The 18996-nt window shown below is 49.4% G+C and overlaps 1 protein-coding gene across 6 annotated transcripts in view; it reads right to left on the bottom strand.

Moving 5' to 3' along the window:
* The window catches only part of PHF21A (PHD finger protein 21A), a 737785-nt gene extending 719192 nt beyond the window's left edge, over positions 1–18593 (bottom strand). For 4 of the 6 annotated variants that reach the window (XM_085646699.1, XM_085646701.1, XM_085646696.1 and 1 more), the window contains exon 1: positions 18302–18593. The gene's annotated coding sequence lies outside the window, so the exon portion shown is untranslated. The remainder of the gene's footprint in view (positions 1–18301) is intronic. The other 2 variants (XM_085646698.1, XM_085646697.1) reach the window with 2 other exon arrangements.
* Between the last annotated feature and the right edge of the window lie 403 nt (positions 18594–18996).

Raw genomic sequence — 18996 nt, 5'->3', positions numbered from 1 at the left:
CTGTGCTAAGAGAAGTATTGACCATTCTCAGGGATAATGGGTTAGTTGCTGAAGGCAGCAAGTGCAAATTTGCTGAGAAATCAGTCACTTATTTGGGTCAGGAGATTGGGTGTGGTGGCATCAAACCTAAAAGTAGTCTGGTAGAAGCCATTCTCAATGCACCCTCGCCAAAGTCTAAGGATGAACTTAGATCTTTTCTTGGCTTGGCAGAATTTTATTCACAATTTGTTAATAATTTGGCCCAAAAAACCTATGAAATGCGTACTCTGATGAAAAACAAAGCTACGTTTGTGTGGGGTGGTGCGTGCCAGAATTCGTTCAATAGCATTAAAGGAGCCATTGCTCATGCTCCCACTTTACAGGGTTTTGATCCACAGGCATATACCATTGTTACAACGGATGCCAGTGGGACGGGTCTAGGAGGTGTATTATCTCAAATTTCAGAACAAGGTAAAGAGGTAGTTATAGCTTTTGCTTCTCGTTCTCTTTCTCCAACGGAAGAGAAGTACTCAGTAATAGAGCGAGAGGCGTTAGCTTGTGTATGGGCTATGGAACATTTCAGAAAGTTTATATGAGGTAAGAAATTTTTATTGCGTTCCGACCATAAACCTCTCATGAAATTACTCACAACGGAAGGTCTTTCTAGAGCTTCAGCAAGGATCGCAAGAATGTCAATGCGACTCCAGGACTTTGCTGAGGAAGTCAGCTATGAAATTTTTTGCACCAGGAGCATATTTAACCTCATATACAGACTCTCTACCAATGAAAGAGGTAGATTTTGATCCATGGTGTGAGTTCTCGGTAGCTGGTGTATTTGATGACACGTCTGGTTTACGTAAAAATGATTGGCAAGTAGAGTGTGAGAAGGACGAAATTTTGTCTATGGTTAAAAACAAGGTCGTCCATGGTTGGCCCAATGACTGCAAATTTAATACCACTTTAAGAGAGTTTTGGGAAGTTCGCGACGAACTGAGTCTAGATGGGGATTTTGTGTGCAGAGGAGAACAAATTATTCCCCCTTTAGGGATGCGGGAAAAAATTATTGCCATAGGTCACGAAGGACACCCTGGAGTTTCTCGCACCAAAAGGAATATTAAAGCACTTTACTGGTGGCCTAGGATTGATTTAGATATAGAAAGGTTTGTACGAGGGTGTATTAATTGTGAGTGCTCTGATAAGGCACAGAAGACACTCAACCCTCCCATGTCTTCACTTCCTTGCCCAAGTTTACCCTGGTAAGAGGTTGCCCTAGATATCATGGGACCTTTAGTGTGGCAGGACGGAGTCACCAAGTATATTTTAGTTTTGGTGGATTTGTTTTCTAGATGGCTCGAAGTTGAGGTTGTCACTAAGATGAATACAGAAACTGTTATTGGTTTCCTAGAAAATGTTTTTTAAGAGAGGGTTTTCCATCTTCCATATTAACAGACAATGGAGTTCAATTCAAGTCTGATTTGATGAAGGATTTCTTAAACAACACTGGCATGGAGCAGAAATTCACAGCTTTGTACCACCCTAGAGGAAATTCGGTGGTAGAAAGAGTGAACAGAGTCTTAAAAGGTATTTTACAATTGGTTAAGAAAGGCAACAAGAATTGGGATAACACACTTAATAAATTGATTTGGTCGTATAGAATCACTACCCATGACACTGTTGGGGAGAGTCCGTTTTGACTAATGCGAGGTAGATTTCCCCATTGCAAAATTAATCCGGGATGGATTGGTAGAAGCAAAAAAATATGACTGGGATTCTGAACTAGTAAGGCAATCCATTATCAATTCACAATGCACGAATAAGTTATATTTTGATGCAAAACACGGCACTAGAGATGTTTGTGTGAAAGTTGGGCAAAGTGTCAGAGTTAAGTAAGTAAAAAAAATCTGGAAAATTGCAGTCCAAATTTTCTGAACCAAGAACTATTACTTAGGTCATGAGAAACACTGTGCAACTTGATGATGGCAGCGTCCATCATATGAGTCGCATTGCGATTTCTGCAGATCTGGGAATTAGTAGAAAATGTGTTTTGGAAGGGAGAAGATACTATTGGTGGATGGATATATTTCCTTCCCTTGAGAAACGTAATGAGTTGTTGAGCAACACTGGAGCTGGGAGTAGTACCCGATGTTACCTTTATTGGATACACGTCAATCGCCTCAGATGTTGGATGATGGAGTAAATGGTGAAGTTCCTCATGTACAAGATAACATCAGTAGTCAGCCCCCTAGTGGTTTGGAAGAAACTGAAGGTCAGCACCAGGAGGTAGTGAGAGATTTGGACTCACAGGGTAGAGGGGTGACTAATGACTCCACCATAGAAAACAAGTCTGGCAAATTTGGAAGACGAATTATTGCTCCCAAGAAATTTGAAGATTTTGTTTGTTTCTAATTGGTTGTGCGGATGTTTATTCACCTGTGATTTCATTTTTTTTGTTTTCCGTTTTTGGTTTGGGGTACTATTGTCTTTATTGTTGAAATCTGTTAAGAAGGGAGATGAGTAGTAATGGTGCATCTCTTTAAGTGATGTTCCATTACTAGAACCCTACTATGTAATAGGAATGTTTTAGTATGAACAGTAGGTTGTTGGTCACTCTACCAGCCTTTCCCTTTTGAGCTGCATCTATCTTGATATACTTAGCCTTCAAGAATAAACCTATACTTTTACCACTCAGTTACTTCTCCACGCTGTTCCTACGAGATCTCTACAGTGAGACACAGAAGGTAGCTGGCAGGGGCATGTTTGCCAATTGCAAACCCTATGCCTTGCCTAGGACATTTAGGTCTCCAACCTTTTCCTTAACAACAGCTACATCTGTTCAATGAAACTCATCCAGAGCTACCAAGATCATTGTTGCTGTAACGGTGACCATATCAGACAAGATCACCTTAGTGGCCACAATATGCAGGATCACTGCCAGTGGACACTTCAGTGCATCGGGCTTGGTTGAGCTAGTACAGTAATATACAAAAGCATTTTTGAATATGTTATGCCTCTACATGGGTAACACATAACAGACATAGCTACAATGCCTCGGGCACCAAGGTAATAACATTTGCTAAAAGTCTCCCCAATGCCTCACGATTTATCACTCAAATAGGAGCTTTAAATAAATACTGGGAAATCAGCCATTTTTCTCTAAATATCAGGTTTGAAAGCTCTAAAAATAAACTGTTCAGAAAATAAACACATTGTCTAATATACACTCAAGTTTAGTATACGTATATTATTTCAACCAATCAAAAGCCTCCAATTTAGAAGGCTGGGATGGTGACCAGGGAGCTACAGAAAAAGGCCAGCTACCAGAAACTCACGAGTTACTCGTTGGAGGAGGCCGATTTAAACTCTGCAAGTGAAAAGTTGAGCCCTTAGGCCAAGATCGCTTCCGCCACTCCTTCGAAGGTGGTCGCAGGCCCTGGGGGGATGGTAGCGCGATTCTCAGGTGTTCCTGCTCCCGAGATATCACCACTGCCAACCTCCGAGGAACAGCTTGAAAAGTCCTAGTTTCTCACCCTGCCCACAGAGCTGCCCAGCTCCGTAACTTCGAAGGAAAAGCGCCATTCCAGTACATTTACTTCAGTCGATGTTGACCTTCCTTTTTAGGTCTCGCCTGACCCAGCACATGCGCTGGTCTGGCGAGACTTATTGAGAGGGCTCCAAAAAGTGCTACCAGGCCAGCCTAGAGCCACAGTGCATGTGCGCGGGCGCGCGCGCCGCGCTTTACCGCCATTACTTTCGGTTTCGCGGCCGCTTTGATGTTTGATCGTGATCGCGATCACTTTCACTTTCGCGGCCGCACGGCCGCTTTGCATAGCCAATAGGGCTCGCTTTTGGGACCTTATAAGTATTTAGTTATGCAATTGTTGCATGGCTAAACACTTATAAGGTCCCAAAGGCGAGACCTATTGGCTATGTCAATGCTTGTTTGACTATTGTTTACATTGAATACCCTCAAGCACAGCCTTGTTTTTAATTTACATCCGGGAGATCACCCCATTCACTAGCACTTCAGCCCCGTGATTACGCAGTCACGCTGTGAACACATTTCCGACTAAAAAAAAGCAGAGAAAAACTAACCTTTTTAACAGAGCAAAATAAATAATGTGATCTCTATAGCAGGCAAGCGTAGCCATGGCCAGAAACGTTGAGCACCAACTTGAGATTGCTAAAAACTCCCCACTGCATCCCTAAAACAAGCCACAAGATGGCAGTGGTGGCACGTGAGAGCTTGCCAGTCAATCAGACCGTGGCAGCTCCCTACCTGGCCTGTCTACAGCACGTTTCACTCCCCAACGCTCTTCTACACGCCACTGCTAAACTAGAGTCACACAGAAACAAGCATTGGCTTCAGACTACTGACTGTCACAATGCGTATGTTCTTTTATCATTTTTGCAAAACTTTATTGTTTGGGTAAGGTCCCGTGCCCTCGGCAGTCTAAAACAAATATGGCCTAACAGCAAAAATATGTTTCGGTTTCTGAAGGGAATATTTTATGCGCGAATGTGATCCCGGTGATGAAAGGGGAAATACGAGACTGCCAAAGACACTGAGAGAAGAACACTCTCTAGGAAACAATGCACCATCCTCACCACTCTTCTGGAGTGAAATCTAGCGCCGAGAAACGCGTAACCGTGAACTGCTACCCAGGCGCCTCAGTGTTGCTACACACTGCTAACCTCTCAGAGTCGCCGCCTGTCGTCGGTCAAGTAATATTTTAGGACAAAGACTGTCACCCGCTGCTGTCGTCAGGGGTGTCACGTCCCTAGGCCCCCAGTAGGTGAGGCCTCGGCTCGGGAAAGCTCTGGGCACCAGGCGGTGGAAGGTGACGGTCGCTGCTCCACCATCCAGCACAGACCTCCAACAGGGCGCCAAATAGCCTATCTGTGGGCTTGATGCTGGTGACCTGGAGTTATGTTTAGCAGGACATGCCTTGGCCGCCACAGAGCTCTGACGTACAAGCAGCACACGTTTATCAGAGCTGGCACGGACTTCAGCACGGAAGCTGCCCTCAATGGAGAGGTACACATGGTGGGCCCTTGGGCCGCTCTTACGTTAGCTCTCAAGATGTGAGAGAGGCAAACCATTAGCCTGTTTCACAGTGTAGGTGGGTAACAGAGTAATGGGAAAGAAAGTCATGTGCGCAAGATCACACAATGTGTTCAAACACAGAAGCCAGGGTTAAAGTACAGGTCTCCAGACACCACGCGAAATGCACTGAATTCATTAAAGTCGAACAGCAGCAATAAAAACCGAGGAGAAGAGATGGAAATCAAGCAGGAAGTGTGCGGGCGCCAAGAACATGAAGAAATGTAGGAGACTGGGTAGGTACAGCAGTCGACACCTACCATTTGCTGCAAATCATACATCACTCGCTCTACAGCAAGGAGACAGGCGTGATTTGAGACTGCACCTGCAGGTGAAAAGAAGCAATGCCATGTACTGCTGGCACTCCTAGTTCAGACAAAAGGAAGTGGGCTCCATGCACATGTGTGGTCACACTGCCTCAAACGCGGGACTACTGGCATTTACTTCCCTGTTTAGCTTAACACAAAAAAAGTTACAATTCGGAGCATTCAATGTTCTGTTCCAATTCCGTAGGCAAAATAATTAAAATAAAATGTGTGCTTATAAAAGCTGAGCATTGTGCAAGATTCACTACCCCCTGCAAAAATGAGTGCGCACCAGAAGTGGACGGTGCGCCAGGAAAAGTGAAGACATGAACTTCAAACGAGTGCGCCCCAGAAGTGGACGGTGCACCAGGAAAAGTGAAGACATCAACTTCAAACGAGTGCGCCCCAGAAGTGGACGGTGCGCCAGGAAAAGTGAAGACATCAACTTCAGATGAGTGCGCCCCAGAAGTGGACGGTGCGCCAGGAAAAGTGAAGACCAACTTCAAATGAGTGCGCCCCAGAAGTGGACGGTGCGCAAGGAAAAGTGAAGACATTAACTTCAAACGAGTGCGCCCCAGAAGTGGACGGTGCGCAAGGAAAAGTGAAGACATCAACTTCAAACGAGTGCGCCCCATAAGTGGACGGTGCGCCAGGAAGAGTGAAGACATCAACTTCAGATGAGTGCGCCCCAGAAGTGGACGGTGCGCCAGGAAAAGTGAAGACATCAACTTCAAACGAGTGCGCCCCAGAAGTGGACGGTGCGCAAGGAAAAGTGAAGACATCAACTTCAAACGAGTGCGCCCCATAAGTGGACGGTGCGCCAGGAAAAGTGAAGACCAACTTCAAATGAGTGCGCCCCAGAAGTGGACGGTGCGCAAGGAAAAGTGAAGACATTAACTTCAAACGAGTGCGACCCAGAAGTGGACGGTGCGCAAGGAAAAGTGAAGACATCAACTTCAAACGAGTGCGCCCCATAAGTGGACGGTGCGCCAGGAAGAGTGAAGACATCAACTTCAGATGAGTGCGCCCCAGAAGTGGACGGTGCGCCAGGAAAAGTGAAGACATCAACTTCAAACGAGTGCGCCCCAGAAGTGGACGGTGCGCAAGGAAAAGTGAAGACATCAACTTCAAACGAGTGCGCCCCATAAGTGGACGGTGCGCCAGGAAAAGTGAAGACCAACTTCAAACGAGTGCGCCCCAGAAGTGGACGGTGCGCAAGGAAAAGTGAAGACATCAACTTCAAACGAGTGCGCCCCAGAAGTGGACGGTGCGCGAGAAAAAGTGAAGACATCAACTTCAAACGAGTGCGCCCCAGAAGTGGACGGTGCGCAAGGAAAAGTGAAGACATCAACTTCTGGTAATTGGGATTCACACAATTATAAAATTATACTTAAAAAAACCAATTCACAGCCTTTGGGAGTCCAGGGTGCGTCCTGATAACTAGAAGGTGATAAAGGGCTGTTATAACAGATCTAGTTTTGATTATAAGGTCCATGACACTATCTCTGGAAGTACAATCAGACAGTAAGAGTGAACTTGGAGATATTTACTACAAATGAAGAACACTGGCAAAAGAAAAAAATCTGGTAGCTATGCGAGTGGAACAACTAAAAACTTTTCCCAAAAAAGTTGATTGAGCAATTGAAACTCGGAATCCTACGTCAGTACAAGGACACAGTAGCAGCGGGGTGAAGCGCTTCGGTCTCCCATACTTTTATTTAGGGTGTAAATATCTATGGCTGATGTTTTAAAACTATAGTATGTGTGGGAGCACGAGCTCCAAATGGGCTGGGTAGGGCCTCTCAGACTCCTGTAGAGCAAGAGCAGGCTTTTCAAAGCGCTGCACTGCAGAATCCCAAACACATATCTTACTTCTGGGAAGTGAATCTGGGATTCATGCTGATTTGCACGACTGAGGGTCGATGCTGCTCTAAACGGAAACGACTTTACTGATTTTATGTCATAAACATGAGCTTCTATTTTATCGGTCCTTTTAAGCGTGCCGATGCTTATTTTTATTTATGGAACTGCATGCATTTTCTAGGTCGAGTTAGTAAATAAGCTGAGTAAGCAAAATTGAAGTGAAACCGTTGAGGAAAGTTCTGAATATCAGGGCTGCACGAGCGATTGTGGAGATCTGAGGCTCTATCAGTGCAGATGAGCACAGAGCAACGGAAGCTTAGTCACTGGCTTATGTCCTTCTGCAATGTGAGAAACGAGCCCCTCAAACCGTAGAGCGTTACTTATCCCATATCTCGTCGCAATTTGTACCATCTTCCCAACCTGGGTACCCGCCAATGACTGGCACACACAGTCTAGTATTACACGTCTTTATTCTGTTGCGTATAACTGCAAACTAAATATTCTAAAACAAGCTTTCACGGCACTGCGCTCTAACACTTACCTCCCAGTGCTATGGAGTACATTAGGAGCCAAAAGGGTTCTGTCATAAAACATCGCAAAACACAACGAGTCCCTCCAATCATCGAGGTATAACAGTGCGCTCAATGCGAGAAGCAAACCCCTCCAATCTTCGAGGCATAGCAATGCATTCAATGCAAGAAACAAGCCCCTCCAATCTTAAAGGGATAAGAATGCACTGAATGCGTGAAATGAGCCCATCCAATCTTAAATGGATAGGAGCGCACTCAATGCGAGAAACACGTCCATCCAACCTCAGAGGGATAGGAGCACACTCAACGTAAGAAATTAGACCCTCCAATCATCGACGTATTAGAGTCTGCTCAATGCGAGCAACAAGCCTCTCTAATCTCTGAGGGATAGGAGTGCGGTCAATGAGCCTTTCCAATCTTCGAGGTATAGGATTACACTCAATGCGAGAAACAAGCCCCTCCAATCTTCAAGGGTTAAGAATGCACTCAATGATAGAAACAAGGCCCTCCAATCTTGGAGGTATATGTTATGTTATTTTGATTTGTAACGCGCACAGATACTCAAGTGTGTCCCGGCGTAAGGCAATGTGGGGCAAAAGTCTGGTACTAAACAAAGAGCTGTGTTTTCAGGTTCTTCTTGAAAATCAGCGGGTCCTGAATGTTCCGAAGGGCGAAAGGAAGAGCGTTCCATGCAACAGCAGCTTTCCGGGCAAAAGAGCTTTCATTTAAAGCAGGAGACCTTGGCGAGGCACTGGGACATGGAACGCAGGTGTCGCGCTGGAGTATAAAAAGAAAAGCGTTTTTGCAGGTAGAGAGGGCCATGACCATGAAGAGCACGATGGGCCATAACTAAAGATTAAAATTTGCCCCGTTTGGCTACGGGAAGCCAGTGCAGAGAGCATAAGTGGGATCTCACGCCAATCCTGGAGGGAATCTCAAGAAGTCTGGGTGCTGACTTTTGGACCACCTGCAGCTTTTTTAGCAGATAGCCCGGAATGCCAACGTAAAGGGTGTTAGCGTAGTCTAGCCGAGACAGAATAAGGGCGCAGATAACAGTTTCATTCGCCGCCCTAGGCAAGAGAGGGAGAAACTTCCTTAAGGTTTTCAAAGTATAGGAGTGCGCTAAATGCGAGAAATGAGGCCCTCCAATCTTCAAGGGATAGCAATGCACTCAATGCAAGAAACAAGCCACTTCAATTTTAAAGGGGTAGGAATGTACTCAATGTGAGAAACAATCTTAGAGGGATAGGAATGCACTCAATGCAAGAAACAAGCCTCTACTATCTTAAATCGATAGGAGTGCACTCAATGCGAGAAACGAGTCCATCCAAACTAAGATGGTTAGGAGAGCGCTCAATGTGAGAAACAAGTCCATCCAACCTCAGAGGGATAGGAGAGCGCTCAATGCGAGAAACAAGTCCTTCCAACCTCAGAGGGATAGGAGAGCGCTCAATGTGAGAAACGAGACCAACCAATCCTCAAGGGATAAGAGAGCACCTCAGCTCCTTGATCAAGGGCGCTAGTCTGGACCGAAGCTTCCACAACTTTCTGGACCCAGCGATTTACCTACAAGACAAGGCTTTGCCCACTGTGTGCCATTTCAGTAAGATTTCTACATACTTTCCTGGAATAAATAAGCTGCATTGTTCACATCTGATTTCCAACTTCCAGAATGGCTGCTTTTCTGGCACTGCTGTAAGGGAAGGTCCACCGTTGCCACAGGAGATATTCTTTTAATACCCACTGTGTACCCAGACAGGGAAGCGGGTCCCTGCTCTTACACAAGTTTGTAACTTGCTATGGTTCTGCACCAACCTGATCTTGGTAGGTCACTTCTATGTCTGAGCAATGTTGATGAAAGGATCCTCGATCGAGTCCCTGATGTCTTCATATAACAAACCAGGGTGAATGTATTGATGCATGAACTGTACTCCGCTATACGCCCATGGGTACCTCAGCGCTGCTAGGTTAACACATCTGTAGTTTATAGGTGCCAAGCTCTTCAGAAGAATCACAAAGTGACTTCAACTGAGCTGATCCCACTGATGGAGGCTCTAAACAAATTACAATTCTTCTATATTTTGATGGAGGCTGAGGGGTGGGACATCCGTCCCTTGGGCACGTAAATAAGCTGCATAAATTTTACAATTGGACGTGCAGGCCAGCATGACATCCTATTTACGTGTTTCTATTGGAGGGTTTTCAGCCTTAATGAATGTATCACTGAGACCGCATTAGAAACTCTTCTTCCCAAGGTCTCCGGAGAGGAACCAACTAATAGGATTGCCTTAATGAACAGCTCTGAAGCATTCAGCTCTAACTTTTCATAGCTACATATACATTTAATTAGAAGGAAATTATGCAAGGAAGGTATAAAAAAATGTGCAACCAACTAATTGGGTCTCAAGTGTTTCTGACCAAGGGGGAAGAAATTGGCGTAAACAGACCAAATACATGAAATTTCACAACCAAATATGTGAAATGTCAGAGAACGCAACTGGATAACTATGCATAAAAGTCAGCATGGTGGTGCCGGAAAGGGGCAGAGAGGAGGTTTGGTTACTTCTTTTAAGTGCCCAGTTCACCACGAAGGGCAAGGCCGCAGAGCCATGCCCTGCCATGCAGAGCCATGTTATGACCACAAAGCGCACATATCACCTACGATATGAAAAAACTGGATTTAGAATAGCCATGTTTTTAGCTACTTTTTAAACTGTTCATGGTCTAAGATGGCACGAATATGTGTTGGGAGTTTATTCCATTGTTGAGGGGTCAGGTGAGAGAAAGACCTACCACCATTTCTGACGGTGCACACTTTCAGAGGTGTGAGAAGATGCTTTCCTTCAGACCTAAGGTTTCTCCTAGGTGAGTACCACTCGAGTTTCTTGAAGGAAGATTCAAAACTAGTCTGGCGGCGGTGTTCTGCATTGGTAAATAGGTCTTCATTAATGGAGGCCATTAGTGAATTGCCATAATCTAATCGGCTAATTATTAGACCCTGAACCAGCGTTTTCCTGGATTCCAGCAGAATCCATTGAAGAGGTTATGTAGTATTCCCATGGTGCCATAGCATGTGGCCAGGCTCTGATTTACATGGTCTCTCATGGATAACTTATCATCTATCACAACCTCAAGATTTCACACCGTAGATTTTGGTGTGGGGCAGGGACTTATGCTGGTGGGCCACCATGCCGTTGACCAGAATGATTATGATTTGCCAAATAGAATCACTTCGGTCTTGCAGAGGTTAAGTTGTAGATAATTTTTATGCATCCACTTGGCTACATGAGACATGCAATTGGTAAACCTGATTCTTGTGTCTTGCAGGTTAGGTTTTTATGCATCCACTTGGCTACATGAGACATGCAATTGGTAAACCTGATTCTTGTGTCTTGCAGGTTAGGTTTTTATGCATCCACTTGGCTACATGAGACATGCAATTGATAAACCTGATTCTTGTGTCTTGCAGGTTAGGTCTCGAGGTGACGATTAGCAGAGGGTCATCTGCAATTAAAATTACTTCAAAGCCAAATGACCGGATGACCCCAGCTAGGGGTGCTACATAGACGTTAAATAGAATGGGACTAAGTGCTGATTCCTGAGGGACTCCTTTATCAGCCTCTGAGCTGCTGGAAACTATAGATACAAGCATCCCCTGCTGGTCCCCAGAGCCGCCCCTGGCCCTGCAGACCCACAGAGCCATCCATTCCTGACCTGCAGAGCCTTCCCCGCAAACCCACGGCAGCCAGACCCTCGCAGAGCCATCCCACCCCGAGCCATCCTTGCCCCACAGAGCCATCCGTGCCCTGCAGAACCACACAGAGCCATCCCCGCCCTGCAGTCATCTCCACCCTGCAGAGCCACACCCTGCCCTCAAGAACCATGCCCTGCAGACCACCACAGAGCAATCCCTGCCCTGCCAGCCCCTGCAGAGCCAGTCATCCCTGCCCTGCCCTGCCTGCCCCCGCAGAGCCAGCCAGCCAGCCAGCCATCCCTGCCGGCCCCAGCAGAGCCAGCCATCCCTGCCCTGCCGGCCCCTGCAGAGCCAGCCATCCCTGCCCTGCCGGCCCCTGCAGAGCCAGCCATCCCTGCCCTGCCGGCCCCTGCAGAGCCAACCAGCCATCCCTGCCGTGACCTGCAGGCCCACGCAGAGCCAGCCGGCCATCCCTGCCCTGCAGACACCCATGGAGCCAGCCAGCTGCAGGCCCCCGCAGAGCCAGCCATCTCTGCCCTGCCGAGTCAGCCATCCCTGCCCAGCCCTGCAGGCCGCCACAGTCCTAGCCACCCCTGACCTGCCCCTCATAGAAACCATCCCTGCCCCGCAGAGCCAGCCAGCCAGCCATCCTTGCCCCGCAGAGCCAGCCATCCCTGCCCTGCAGAGCCAGCATTCCCTGCCCTGCAGAGCCAGCCATCCCTGCCCCGCAGAGCCAGCCATCCCTGCCCTGCAGAGCCAGCCATCCCTGCCCTGCCCTGCAGGCCCCCGCAGAGCCAGCCATCCCTGCCCTGTAGGTCTGCGCAGTGCCAGCCATCCCTGCCCCTCAGAACCAGCCTTCCCTGCCCTGCGCTGCAGACCCCCACAGTGCCAGCCATCCCTGCCACGCGGGGCCACCCCTGCCCCACAGAGCTACACCTGCCCCGCAGAGCCAACCCCTGCCCCGCAGAGCCAACCCCTGCCCTGCAGAGCCATCCCTGCCGCCCAGAGCCACCCCTTCCCTGCAGACCCACACCCGTACAGCAAAGAGCGCACAGACTACTTACATGGCAGAATCTGTGAACAATAACCAGTGCACTCTCTGCCCCTCCTACCCAGCCCAGGAGGGCAAGGGTGGGGGTGCCATCAGGCTAACACGTTGGCTGATAGCGACCCACGTCCAGCTTTGGTGGAACAACTCTCCAGTACTTCTCTTGGAGGCGCTAGGGAAATTAATTACAACAGATTCACCTGCAGGGCACTGTTCTCGTCGTTGGAAAATAGGGAACGTGACTCATTTGCTTTCGAGGTGGGCATGAGGCCATGAAAAGTGTTGAATAACTAACTCCTAACAGTGAATCCGAGGAATTATGAACGATGCCCTTGGTGAAGATGGCACACGGCGATCCCAGGGCACTGGCCAAAGTTCCTAGGTCATTCTTCATGTGGCCCCTGGCTTGAGACTTCCCAGAAGCTGACGACCGCCTCTGCTTGGTGACCACCTCTGCTTGGTGACTGCCAGCCTGAGACAACCGAGGCCTCCAACAGGCCGCAGAGGAAAATAACAATATCCAGGGCTTTAAATGGGCCGGGTCCTAGCACTGGCAGTTCTAAAAAAGCAGGCACCCAGACGGGTCTCCATCGGGCTCTCTGTTTTTGACCTCACACATTGGGTGAAAATAAATCTTAACTCTGCAGCAGTGCCACCCTTCACTGCCTTTGTGACTTCAAAGAGACTTGTTTTAGTTCTTTCACGGTCTCATCATTTCCGAACTGAAGCATTGTCAATATTCTATGCAACTAAGCCATAGTTGCTGCATGTTTATCTTACGCGACTACCAATCACTGGCACAGCCAAAATTCTTAGTTAGGTCTCGCCTGACCCAGCGCAATCGCTGGTCTGGCGAGACATTTTGTGAGGGCTCCAAAAAGTGCTACCAGGCCAGCCTAGAGCTACAGTGCATGTGCGCGGGCACGCGCACCGCGCTTGTCCGAGCTTACTTTCGCGGCCGCTTTGATGTTTGATCGCGATTGCGATCACTTTTGCGGCCACACGGCCGCTTTACATAGCCAATAGGTCTCGCTTTTGGGACCTTATAAGTATTTAGTTATGCAACGGTTACATGGCTAAACACTTATAAGGTCCCAAAGGCGAGACCTATTGGCTATGCCAATGCTGGTTTCTTGTAGGTAGAATGTTACTTGTTGTATTCGGTGCTTTAAATGGGCCAGTACACACCGGTACTGAGTACCGGCACTTCTCAGTTTTCTCCCCAAGTACCGGAACTTATTTTCGGGCAGGGGAGAGTACCGGTACTCCCAGAAGCAGCAGGACTCATGCCCTGAGGTACCGGTACGTGCAATACAAAAACTATTGAAAATGACCCTTTCAGATGGAGCGTGTTTATGTGCCGCTCTGGCAGGCAACAGCCAGTGTATTCCTGCACTGGGGTGCTCTGGCAGTAATAGGTTCTAATTGACATCGAAAGGAGAATGAGGATGTGGTCAGAGCTGCTGACAGCGGACCTGGAGAACCAGGTTCAAATCCCAACGTCTGCTCATCATCCTGTCATTTTGGACAACTCCCTTTACCAGTGGTGCTTAAAAAAAAGTAAGCTTTAATGGAATTGTTCTGACTGTCATATAAAGCGCTTAAATGGCAAACCCAAATTCGCGCAATATCAAACAGCCAAAAATTAGGCCCTGCACCTATGACATAGAAGCTGCTTGCCATGTCTCCTATGTAAGGAGGCAGTTTGATATTGCACAAATTTGGCCCATGGGCTTTTAAGCGCTTTACATGACAAGCATTAAAGCTTAAGTGTTATGTGGCTATTTTTAAATTTCTGGCTCACAGACAAGCCCCAGACACGCCCCTAACTGCCCACCCAGTCTAACTAGTGAGTACCGGCACTTCTAATTTTCCATTTAAAGCACTGGTTGTATTAGAATATCTGTATGCAAATGACAGAAGCAGCACAATACCAGTCGGCCGCATGCTATGCTAAGCACAGATTTTTAGCTTAGGTGTTTTAAGCCACGCCCTTAATTACATCAGCCACGCCCCTTATGCCCCCTACCCGTTTTTCCATTTCACTTAAAGCCATGACAACATCCTTAACAATGAGGGCTCTTGGGTCTTACCCAGAGACTGCAGGAGCTTTGAAAAGCCCAGCAACGGTTCATGCCCCGTGCATCTGTCCCTTGCTCCATGGTGTATGGATAGACAGCTCCCAGTCCTATCCCACGCTCCATGGTGACAGCTCCCAGTCCCATCCCAATCTCCATGGCGACAGCTCCCAGTCCCATCCCAGGCTTCGTGGTGTGTGGATAGACAACTCCCAGTCCCATCCCAGTTTCTGTGGTGTGTGGATAGACAACTCCCAGTCCCATCCCAGTTTCCGTGGTGTGTGGATAGACAACTCCCAGTCCCATCCCAGTTTGCGTGGTGTGTGGCTAGACAGCTCCCAGTCCCATCCCAGGCTCCGTGGTGAGTGGATAGACAGCTCCCAGTCCCATCCCAGGCTCCGTGGTGTGTGGATAGACAGCTCCCAGTCCCATCCCAGGCTCCGTGGTGTGTGGATAGACAACTCCCAGTCCCATCCCAGGCTCCATGGTGACAGCTCCCAGTCCCATCCCAATCTCCATGGCGACAGCTCCCAGTCCCATCCCAGGCTCCGTGGATAGACAACTCCCAGTCCCATCCCAGGGTCAGTGGTGTGTGGATAGACAACTCCTAGTCCCATCCCAGACGATGTGGTCTACAGAACGAAGACACCAAGGCCCACCTTTCAAACACCATTACGTTCGGTGTTAAAGTTAACACGAGCCTTCACACGCTAGCAGGGAAACCCAGGCTGTGCCAGAACCACGTGCAAACAGGCTGTGCCAGGATCATGTGTACACAGCCTGCCAGGCTGTGCCAGGATCATGTGTACATAGACTATCCAGATTGTGCCAGGATCACATGCACACAGCCTGTGCCAGGATCACGTGCACACAGCCTGTGCCAGGATCATGTAAAGACAGGCTGCCAGGCTGTGCCAGGATCACGTGCACACAGGCTGTGCCAGGATCATGTGTCCACAGCCTGTGCCAGGATCACGTGTACACAAGCTGCCAGGCTGTGCCAGGATAATGTGTACACAGGCTGCCAAGATCACGTGCACACAGGTTGCCAGGCTGTGCCAGTATCATGTGTATACAGGCTGCCAGGATGATGTGTACACGGGCTGCCAGGCTGTGCCAGGATCATGTGTATACAGGCTGGGCCAGGATCACGTGTATACAGGCTACCAGGATCATGTGTACACAGCCTGACAGGCTGTGCCAGGATCATGTAAACACAGGCTGCCAGGATCACATGTACACAGGCTACCAAGATGGCACTAGATTCGAAGGCTATGTCCTCTCAGATGCAAAGGCAGAGACACGAAGAACAGAGAAACAAGCACAGACAAGCTGCTGCAAATGACGAAGGTGGACCTTGAATGCTGCCTCTGAAAAAGGCATCACCATCCACCCCGTGACGAGCCCCTTGAACAAGAAAGGAGCCTGCCTGTCACTAAGTGAATAATACGTAGAGCAGAACAGCAGCCTGCACGGTCTTCAAGGGAACTCTGTATGGCGTGCACTAAGTATGTCAAAGATTATTTATTGTACGATTAGCTAAAATCATTTACAAATACAGTGCGTGTTACGTCATAGGCGGCACTAGGGGATACTGTGCAACACAGGCCCTGGGGAATACTGTGCACTACAGGCCACGGGGGATACTGTGCATGGCAGATGATAAAAGTATACATAATGTTGATACTACTCTTTGGAGAATCGCATGGCACATCCGTTGTCCCAGGGTACAAAAGTTTCACAACAGGATATGGATGATCGAGAAACTAAAGTGTGCCACCACTCTTCACTCTATCCCCAATCTCATGCTTAAAAGAGACTGCTGAGCCTGCAGCATAGGATTGCAGAATCATCTACTGGGGGGCACAAATGCGAATGTATGACAATGTAGAGCGACACAGGGCAAGAGTACTCTGTTACTGGCACAGAGAAACAGATCACACAAACTCCACCACTCTGGGGGTGGCAGATCTTGGCACATCCACTTCAGTGATTGGTGTAGGAGAGGTGAGCACTGCGCATGGAAATCAGAACTTCACCCCAGGAAACAAACAGCAATGTGATGGGGGGCGCGAGACACCCCTGAAATGCCAAGAGACATCCTATGAGCTAATTTTGAGAAAGCCTTCTCCGCTCTTCTCAAATTCCGCAAGACGCAAAGAGCTGGCCCTACAATGAACCAACCTGTCATAGGCAGTTAGGCACACACACTTGGGGAGTGCCAGGATACCATTGCTGGCGATAGTGCACTTTACAAAAAACACTTAACATAACATATCGAACACGCCCCAAAATGTCAGCACCCTATGGGCTAAGAGAAAGACACTCCTGAAATTCCAGGACCGGAGGGGTTAAGCACAAGAAATTAACAGCAACCCAACTACCCCGTGGAGTGAGTAAAGAAACCTCTATAGTACAAACGTATGTCTCTAAGATTTAAGGTGAGAAGTACATTGTCCCACACCCGTGGCGAGACTGCCCGGCAGTTCGCTCAGAGACGCTTAGTCTGCTCGGTTGTTAACCTTTGGGCTGGGTGAACGGTGCCCTTGGCCCTGCCCCTCGCCACAGGCTCTCGGTTGCACTGCAAGAGTTCACCTGCCAGGGTCATCGCCCGTGCCAGCATGGCTGTCCATGCTGGAATGGAATACTACACGGCACCGGGTGGGACACAAGATCAAATGTTCAATACGCCCAGGAGGTGATGTGCCCCTCTGCTGCCAGGCTCGGAGCTGGGCAGGACAGGGGCGGGTGCACCTGATGCCTCCGGGGACTTCTCTCCGGCTGCCTGAAGTTTGCACTCCAGGCCCTTTGCAGTGTTGGATGCATGTCACCCTCATTTCCAGATGCACTGCCCACACACAGATCCCACCCACGAGGGAAGGGAGGGGGCAAGATCAGAAGCTCATGGTGCTTAGAGGGTGAGGCTCGGAGGTGGGCAGGGGCGGGTGCACCTGATGCCTCCGGGCACTTCTCTCCTACTGCCTGAAGTTTGCACTCAGGCCCTTTGCAATGTTGGGAGCATGTCACCCTCATGCCCTGGGTGCACTCCCCACCCCACACTGGCCCCACCCACCGGAGAAGCACAAGATCAGAAGCTCATGGTGCCCTGAGGGTGAGGCTCTGAGGTGGGCAGGGACGGGTGCACCTGATGCCTCGGGGCACTTCTCTCCTGCTGCCTGAAGTTTGCACTCCGGGCCCTGTGCATGTCACCTTCATGCCCTGGGTGCCCCTCCCCTCCTGGCAACCCTGCCCCTCCCCTCCTGGCACTGCCCCCTCCTCCTCTGATGAGCTCTCCTCTGTGCACTCCTGCAGCCCCTCCTCTGCCATGCTCTCTCTCTCCTCCCTGGCACCCTCCCCTCCTCCCGGATCCTGACCGAGAAATAAGAAAAGTATCAGTGGACAAGTGCACATCCCCCTCCATCCCCCAATGATGCTCCCGCCAACCCCCCAGGAGGCCAGGTGCCCCCTCCCCTAGAATGGTAGCAGCCCTCCCAAGAGAGACCAGGCCTACTCAAGTGATCATGTATTGTACCCCAAATAACTGCATGCCCACTGCTCCCCCTCCGACAGCCGCCCTCCCCCACAAGCCCACTATAATACTGTACTCCACAATGACAACTCCCAGTGACTCCCCCGCCAAACACAATCAGAGCCCTTCCCCATCCTACCCCCCTGCCCCTTCTCCCTGGACAGCACTCCGGACCTGTCTGTGGGGGGCACGGCTCCTGCTCCCCCCGGGGGCTCCTCCTCCTCGCCTTCTTGTCCTGGGCTCCCGCAGCTCCTCCTTCCTCGGCTCCCTCTGCACCGGGCCCGGCTCCAGGCCCCCAGCGGGCCCCCCTCGGCCCTCCCGGGCCAGGAACGGGTGACAGGGAAAGGGAGTAAAAAACACCCGAAAGAGAGAAACTGTGATACAAAAACAAGAACTCTTCAATCCATTCACCCCCCGAGCCTCATCACCCGGGAGGGATCCCTCCGCCGGCGCGCGCCCGCGCCACTACACACATACACACGGTGCGCGCGGCCCCGCGAGGCCGGGCTGCGCGCAGGCGCGCTTCGCCGCCGCCCGCCTAGCGGCCATGCTGGAGCCAGGCTCTGGGGAACCGCGCACGCGCACTGCACTCACGCCGTCCTGCAGCCGGGGACAAAAGTCCTCGAGAGCGCACGCCGGGAGGGATGCGCATGCGCACTTCCTTGGACCGCCACAGTAAACCAGCCTGTTACATCTGATCCTGAAAGGAGCCACGTTCACCTACTACAACCGTTTATTTACAACCACCTCCTACTAATACTACAACTAGATATATGTGCAGCAAATGGCACCAACAGCCTCAAACCAAAGCAGCTTCTTAAAATGCATTTATGTTCAAACTGGGAAATAGGTAGTGCTGCCACCTGCCC

The sequence above is a fragment of the Triturus cristatus genome, chromosome 3_1, assembly GCF_964204655.1.
Source record: "Triturus cristatus chromosome 3_1, aTriCri1.1, whole genome shotgun sequence".
Classification (NCBI taxonomy): domain Eukaryota; kingdom Metazoa; phylum Chordata; class Amphibia; order Caudata; family Salamandridae; genus Triturus; species Triturus cristatus.
This window is presented reverse-complemented; position numbering and strand designations above follow the sequence as displayed.